The 8,607-nt window shown below is 44.8% G+C and overlaps 1 pseudogene; it reads right to left on the bottom strand.

Moving 5' to 3' along the window:
- Positions 1-1,667: 1,667 nt before the first annotated feature.
- LOC126096527 (5S ribosomal RNA) lies at positions 1,668-1,785 on the bottom strand (annotated as a pseudogene).
- Between the last annotated feature and the right edge of the window lie 6,822 nt (positions 1,786-8,607).

Genomic DNA, 8,607 nt, shown 5'->3' with positions numbered 1-8,607 from the left:
AGTGTTACGTAGTAGCTGCCGGTACCGGTTCCCTCGACACCAGAGTCTTTGCTGCCAAGTGCGGCGGCTTACATTCGCTTGTCTCTGTTGTGCGTACGTGAGTGTGTGTATGTGTGTGTGCTCATATCTGTGCGTATGTGTGTGTGTGTGTGTGTGTGTGTGTTTGTGTGTGTGCGCGTGTGTGTGCGTGCCAAGTCTTTTTTTTTCTGGTGACATTTATCGTCCGTCAAGGGAAATGCGGCACTGCTGCTAACGGGGAAACAGGCCGACGCTCACTCGTAGGCTGTAAACCGCTCCAGGTTAAACAAATCTCTGGCTTCAGAGCCTTAATATGGCACTCAAGCCGCTACAGAAATGTACACTTTAAAATAAAACTAAAAGTACTTGGAACGTGGCAGTACAGGAAATCCTGTGAATATCACCAGCAGTATTTTCTACATTTTAGAACAAATTTGAAGACACCCGTGGAAAACTTAAAATGAAGGCCGCATAGGAACACCTTATACGTATGGGCCAATGATAGACGGAACTGAAAGCTACTATTCAAAATGTAATGTGGACAGGATAGGAGCCACGTACTCAGCATAACAACACTAATCCGTAACATCTTCATTCTACTTGCTAAAAGAATGGTCCTTTGCTGCAAGCATAGCACGGGGCTAGTAAAGATCGTTTACAAAAAAATGTTCAAATGTGTATGAAATCTTATGGGACTTAACAGCTAAGGTCATCAGTCCCTAGGCTTACACACAACTGAACCTAAATTATCCTAAGGACAAACACACACACCCATGCCCGAGGGAGGACTCGAACCTCCGCCGGGACCAACCGGATCGTTTACATATTTCGGAGGGTGTCGATAGCACAGTTCGAGAAATCAACTGCATCTCATCCAAATAACATTTCTTGCCTACTGGAGGCTGTGTGGTCCTTACTAAGAACTGTCCATACTTTACACTGAGCACGTTGTATTCTATGACGAACCCTTAACAGAAGTGTGTCTCAAGGACGTGGAATAGGAAGGAGGTAACATTAAGGTTTAACGTTCCGTCGATAACGAGATCATAAGAGACGGAAAACAAGCTCTGATTGTACCAAGGATGGAGAAGGAAAGAGGCCGGGCCCTTTCCAAGGAACCATTCCGGCAACTACCTGGAACGGTTTAGGAAAATCGCGGAAAACCTGAATGAGGATGGCCGGACGCGGGTTTGAACCGTCGTGCTCCCGAATGCTAGTCCAGTGTACTAACCACTGCTGCACCTCACTCGGTTTGTTGGTTGGCTATGCCGTTGTTTGCAGAAAACTAACAAGATTTGGAGAAGGCTAACAAACGGAGGAAAACTTGGAAAAATTACCACTTGATGGGTGTTATCAAAATTCGATGAATTCAAGATAATGCCTATAACAAACAACGCGATTACAAGATTAATAGCAAACTTGAGCACGTCAGATCATATTAAGCATTTAGCACTCCGTCTTCAGGCCACGAGTGGCCTACCGGTACCATCCGACCGCCGTGTCACCCTCGGTGGAGGATGCGGATAGGAGGGGCGTGGGGTCAGCACACCGCTCTTCGGGTCGTCATATGGTATTCTTGATCGAAGCCGCTACTATTCGGTCGAGTAGCTCCTCAATTATCATCACGAGGCTGAGTGCACCCCGACAAATGGCAACAGCGCAAGGCGACCTGGATGGTCACCCATCCAAGTACCGACCACGACCGACAGCGGTTAACTTCGGTGATCTCACGGGAACCGGTGTAACCACTGCGGTAAGGCCGTCGCCATATTAAGCATTTAGAGGTAATAATATAAAGCGATATGAATTCCTCACGTGCGTCTTCGCCCTTGACACTATTTTTATAGATGACAACGCGCGACCGCTACGAGCAGTGCAATTGAAGGAGCTGTTGAACGAGAAAATATTCGGTGAATGGACTGGCCCATCTGTGCCCCCAACTTAAATCCCATCGATAGCGTGTGGGGTCTGTCTGCCTGACGTATTGTAGCACGTGCACATGCACCAACGAGCATCCAGCAGTTAACCGCCCTGACGGAGGACTGAAACGCCCTGCCACAAGGACTCCTTACCAGCTTTGTGGCCAGCGAGGTAGTACGTTCCGGGTCATGCATTGCTGTCTGTGGTAATCACGCATGTTATTAAGAACCATTACTCGCCTTTTGCAAATCGCGGTGGCTTCAGTATAATTACTGTCTTTGAAAAAACGTGGTGTCTCTGTTCGTCATCCAGCTACCTACTGCACTGTAATGAAGCAGTTCTTTCTAAGTACTGTCGAAGTTTCTTCCGGCTATATTACTTGTCAGTGACACATCATACGAACGCTACTTTCGTCCTTAAATTTTGCACATCCGTGTATTTGCACTAAACTGCTAGACCACGAGTTGTCCCTTGGTGAGGAAACCAACGTTTCTCGAGCAAGAAGTGGATCCACAACTCATCAGTACTGTGCCACAAATAATCAAATGAACCGATCAGGTCACATGTATTGATGACGAAGTCTTGCACGTCGGTTGTTCACTAGTGCACAGTACGAAGTGTGTTTTTCGAGAGGGACCGTCGTCAAAGTGGCTAGTGTGACGAATGTTTCTCCCAGCCATCATCGGTCGGTACCTCCCTTCAAATAGTTCAAATGGCTCTGAGCACTATGGGACTTAACATCTGAGGTCATCAGTCCCCTAGACTTAGTACTACTTAAACCTAAATAATCTAAGGACATCACCCACATCCATGCCCGAGGCAGGATTCGAAACCTGCGACAGTAGCAGCAGCGCGGTTCTGCACTCAAGCACCTAGAACTACTCGGTCACCGCAGCCGGCGGGTACCTCCCTTCACGCAGGTCTTTGAAAAAAGTAATTATCCTCTCTGATGACTTGATGGGAGATAGACCCTCTTTGTATATATGTCTTGAAATTAGGAATTATTTTTTAAACACGACACGCAAAATTTAAATGCAGGGTATTTTTTACGCAGACAAGGATGGATTGACCGTTGCCTCGTGCTCCCTGGGTCGTCAACAGTTTTTAGCCTGGTGCCACCCTGTCGGTGGAGACTGAGATGTCACAGACAATACTAACTGTAACTTCATACTTTTCAGTGATGATGTAGCTATCTATAACGAAATACTGTCCGAAAAAAGCTGCACAAATATTCAGTCTGACCTTGATAAGCTTTTAAAGTGATGTAAAATTTGGTAACTGGCTTTAAATGTTCAGCAATGGAAAAGTGTGACTCCGCAAAACGGAAAAGAACCGTAGTATCCTATGACTACAATAACAATGAGTCACAATTGGGACTGGTCAACTCACGTAAATGTCTGGGTATAATGATTTCAATGTATAGGCCTACACAATGGAACGATGACACAGACCCAATCACACGAAAATCAGGTGACAGTAGGATGCTAGGAAAACACAATCCGTCTGCGAAGACCGTCTGCATAGGAGGTACCTTACAAAATACTCTTGCGATGCTACAGCATATTGCTGAAATGTGTGTAGGAACCAGACCATATAGGACTGATAACGGATGTTGAACGTGTGCTCAGTAAGGCAGCACGAATGATTACAGTTTTTTCTGGCAAATGGAAGGGCGTCACGGAGATGGTGGGAAACCTGGACTGACAGACGCTTGAAATAGGCGCAAATCGTCCGCGAAAACTTACATACGAAGTTTCAAGAAGTTTTAATTTAGGAATTTAGGAATGTTGTATAACCCACTACATGTCACTCCCATAGGGATCAAGAGGTCAAGGACTGGACTAGTCACAGTAGCCAATCTTTCCGTGCTCCATACGTGAAGAAACCGTAAGAACTGGTGCAATGAGAAGTAATCTGCAGAGTATAGATGTAGATAATTTTGTACTTCTATACGACTGGACGGAAACTATGTTGCCCGTCTGGACGTTCGCTTGGCTGCGACCTGGAGGGCGCGTGACATCTTTCTGGGAAGCTGGACGGAGCGAGTCGCAACTGGGAGCGCCGGTTACGGGAGCAGGTGCGTGACGTCACGGCTAGCGGTGGCTTCATTCATGGCTGACACACTTGGCCGGCGCGCGCTGGGTGGCCACTGGCCGGGGGTCACAGGCGCGGTTATCGGAGGAAGCCGGGCCACGCCCCAGGGCCAGGGCGACAACCCAGGAGACCTTTGCGCTCCTCACTGCGCATGTGGCACGCCGGCCTTGCTTTCCTCCACTCTCTCTGCTGACGCGGTGCACCCTGGGCAGTGATCCGCCTCATCTCACTACGTGCAGGGATAACCTCAATGCACAAGTCGCCTCCTGTACCGCATGTCCGAGGGATCTGCAGTAAAACTCTGTAGGTCTTTTTTTGTTTTACACAGTTTTATTCGTGCTGATATTCGACTTTCTTACAACGGTGCAGCGTTAGTGAAACAAATTCCTGAGATCTTGAAGAAGGCCTATATTCACGACATCCGGCAATTAACATTCAAAATCCTATATTGTCACATCAGCACCTACGAAACTTTCTTTCTTCGCACACGAGGAGGAACTCAAAACTAATTGGATGTGATTTCCTGTGAGTGGAGTTAACCACCAGTCACCTGTAGGGAGTTTCTTTTTTGAATGGTTGATAACTTTTCTTTCACTTATTCTACACTGTCTGCGCGGACAGATGCAAGACGTGCAGGGAGAGAGACTCAGTGATGTTCTAGAATGTATCGACAGGGATGTGGAGTCATGCCGGCTCCAATGTCGTAGCCACCTGTGCTAGGTATCTCGGTTGAGCGTCCGGGGCGCGAACTATAGAGGCGGCCGCACAGAGTGACTGTCCTGCTGGTAGACGTCATCGTGCCGAGGAAAAACACTGATACGTGTTACAAACCGGACACAACAGGAAGGACCAGGCCACTTTGCTTTTTTCCTTTATCACTCGTTTATTACATCAGAGAAATACACATTTTAAGACTAAATTTAACTACATGAAATATTGCTCGCAGTAAAGGTTATCACAAGCAGTGACAAAACTTAGTTCTCTTAAGGGTTCCTGCTGGCAAGAAATTTTAAGGAGGCAATGTAAGGTTTATATCAATTTAGCTCAAACACGTAGCTAGTGACTGAATCACGACACAGATACTTTAACAATTTCGGCAACAAATAAATAGTATGAATTTGTACTCACAGTAACCAACTACTCAACAGCCTTGCCACTGAATAAGTGGTAGGCCATTTGGAACGAATTAGCAACACCCACCAACTAGGGGAGTTAATACCAACAATCTTTAAATGTCTTGCTCCCCATTAAATAAATAAACTCACAGTAATTAAATGAATAACAAATGAAACACACTACACTCCACTCAAACTCTTCAGTGGAAGCCCAGCGAAAATGAAGATTCCATTAACTGACTAGCACTGAAGCCACACTTAAGCTCATCTCTGTGTTCCCAGACACACATGGGGCAAACTTATACAAGACAAGATTTGGAAGGGAGCACATCAGTAAAACCGGTAGTGGAGCTAACTCGTGCCACTGAAAATTAAGGTACTAGACTGGGGCACAAGGTGGTATACAATGAGGTTGCCTTAGTGCTATAATGCACTCCAAAATATTAATTACAATGGCCAATTCAAAATTAAGTACACATAAACCAGCATTAATTAACGAGGAGTGACACCAGGTCGCTTGAAGGGATGACAACACTTAATTGAAAAGACGAATGCCAGAGGCGGCAGTGACATCAAACACCGTCTCCGAGTTTTAATCAGGTGTCACTTCCCACTATACAAGTAAACATTTAACCAAGCACAAGGAAGGAACCCCAAAGAGAAAATTCAAATAAAACCCCCAAAATATTATAAGGACAGGGAACCCCAACTATTTAAATTTAAAAGAATTAGTTCTCCCCAATGGCAGTGTAAACGCTAAGCCAACACTTAAGAGGCCACCGAAATTGGTTACAAAACGTCTTATACATTTGCTCCTTTTCTTTAAAAGAAACACAAGGCTGCTTAACTTCTGCTGGACGTCCGGTATGGCTCGTGTAGGATACACCAGGCAGCAACCCAAGCTAGGAGGTCGCAAGGCACGGTGAGCAAAATCAGGAGAGCAGAAAGGCAGGCAGCCAACACATATCCTCCACCCTGAACCGGCAGACCGTGTACAACCAACTCCACATATACGTGGTTGTTTCCCACCTCGTACCTCGCGGCGTCTCAGCAGGTAGCCCGGGCAAACGTCAACTGCCCCTCGCCCCGCGAATGCGAAAAAAAAACAAGGAAAGCAAAGACAAGAAACATCGAAGGATCGATAGTGGACATCTAAGAGACTGGCGCGCCAGTAACGAGCGCCACGGCTCAAACACACTGCATTTAGTGGTGGACATGGTCCCCAGGAATAGGTGCGTACTTCATCCATTGTCCTTCCAGAACGAAGAGATCACCCACGGAATACCACGAAAACATTACCTAAACCATAATACTCTCTCCTTCCGTCTGGAGCCTTCCGACGATCTATCGGCCATTTGTCCGATGGAGCATGAAACGTGATTCATCTGAAACGGTCACCTGTCGCTACTTGGTGGACATCCAAATGCGGTACTGACGTACAAATTCCAGCCTTCGCGGCCGATGAACAGCGGTCAGCATGGGTGCATGTACAAGGCGCCCGTTGCGGAGTTCCATACGCAGCAACGTTCGTTGAACAGTCGTCAAGACACACCGTTGGCCTCTTGGCTCGTCTGGGCGGTCAGTTGCTAAACAGTTGCGCGTCTATTAACACGTACACATCTCCACAGCGGTTGTTTATACCTGTCGTCTATGGCCAGTGTTGTACCACAGTTGCCTCCGTTCCGCTTTTGGATAGCGCCATTTTGTCATGCACGGTATACTTTAACCAAGGCGTCACACGAAGCTTACAGAATTCACCGCTTCAGAAATGCTTCCGTCCTTGGTCCGGAAGGAAAAGATAATGGCTTTTGGACTTCAGATAAATCGCTCTGTATTACCACAAAGACTTCACCGTTTTCCGTGTTCCGCCTTATATACCCTACACTGCTAGTGCTGCCAGCTGCCATCTACGCAGAGGTAGAGCATAGGCGATGATCACATTAATGTGACTGTGCAATGTATGTCTCTTTTCATTGGACGGAACAGAAGTAAGTCGCAGGGGGCAGTCTTTCAAAATAGCGAATAATGTTTTATTTGTGAAATATGCATATTTCTCAAAACAGTAAAAATGGAACTCAACCCGTTTCTTTCGTAGAAATAACATTTTATTACCTCTGAAAGCAAATTAGTTTTAAGCTTTTTGAAGTGTTTATAACTTACGTATTCCTTCATTATACGAAAAATTCTTCCTTCTAAGCCATGTTTTTATATTAACGAAACCTGTAAGAGGTTTCCACCCAGCATACGCATAAAGTATGAAGGAGAGCAGATAGGAGAGGTTGACAGTCTTAAATTCCTGGGATTACAACTTGATAATAAATTCAGTTGGGAGGAGCACACCACAGAACTTCAGAAACGCCTTAACAAATCTGTATTTGCAATTCGAGTGTTAGCAGACATAGTCAACATAAAAATGAAAAAGCTTGCATACTTTGCCTACTTTCATTCCGTAATGTCATATGGTATAATATTTTGGGGTAACTCTTCAAATCAAACAAAAGTTTTCAGAGTCCAAAAGCGTGTAATACGTATTATTTGTGGAGTAAATTCACGGACGTCATGTAGAAACCTCTTCAAAGAATTGGGTATACTAACCACTGCCTCTCAGTATATTGACTCCTTAATGAAATTTGTCCTAAATAATATATCTCTTTTTTCCAACAAACAGCTCAGTTTATACATACAATACCAGGAACAAAAATGATCTGCACAAGGACTTAAAAGCACTTACCTTAGTTCAAAAAGGGGTCCACTACTCAGGAACACTCATCTTCAATAATTTGCCAGCAAACATAAAAAATTTAGTTACAAATAAAGATCAGTTTAAAAGGAGCCTGAAAGACTTACTAGTGGCCAACTCCTTCTACTCCACTGACAAATTTTTGAATAGAAACAAATGATGTATTGTATATATTCATACTATTAGTGTTGTTATTTTAGCTAAAAATAAAAAAAAGACATGTTCCACATCCACGAGGATCTCCTCAGCACGGATCTATGGAACGAAAACTAATCTAATCTAGTATACGGACAAATATAGGTAATAGGGTGTATGAGGGAACTGGAGCCAACCTCGCGTGCTTATACATTATCTGCGGCCGATATGTATGCAGTCACATTAAGCAGATGCATAAGCACGTTCTAAGAAACGCTACGTAACGGCCGAACAGAATTGCATAATGCGACTGGTTGTTTTACCCTCTTCCGAACAGTCTGTCATGAGGATACTCTGTGAGTCCTAGCTAACGGTGACCTTCACTTTATAGCATTACATATTAACCACAGGCTCAGATATATAACAGAATTATTCTTTTTTGCATAACCGATATTTAAAATAAAACTTTAATTACTCGTCCTCTGACCAAGAATATATATCCTTAAGAAGACGGGCCTGTGAAGCTAGCCATAGGCTACATCATGGTTTATCAAGCTTATGCTTTAACTTCACTAATTATTTCCG

Source organism: Schistocerca cancellata, chromosome 1, assembly GCF_023864275.1.
Source record: "Schistocerca cancellata isolate TAMUIC-IGC-003103 chromosome 1, iqSchCanc2.1, whole genome shotgun sequence".
NCBI lineage: Eukaryota > Metazoa > Arthropoda > Insecta > Orthoptera > Acrididae > Schistocerca > Schistocerca cancellata.
Note: the sequence above shows the minus strand (reverse complement) of the source record. Positions and strands in the feature narration are given on the sequence as shown.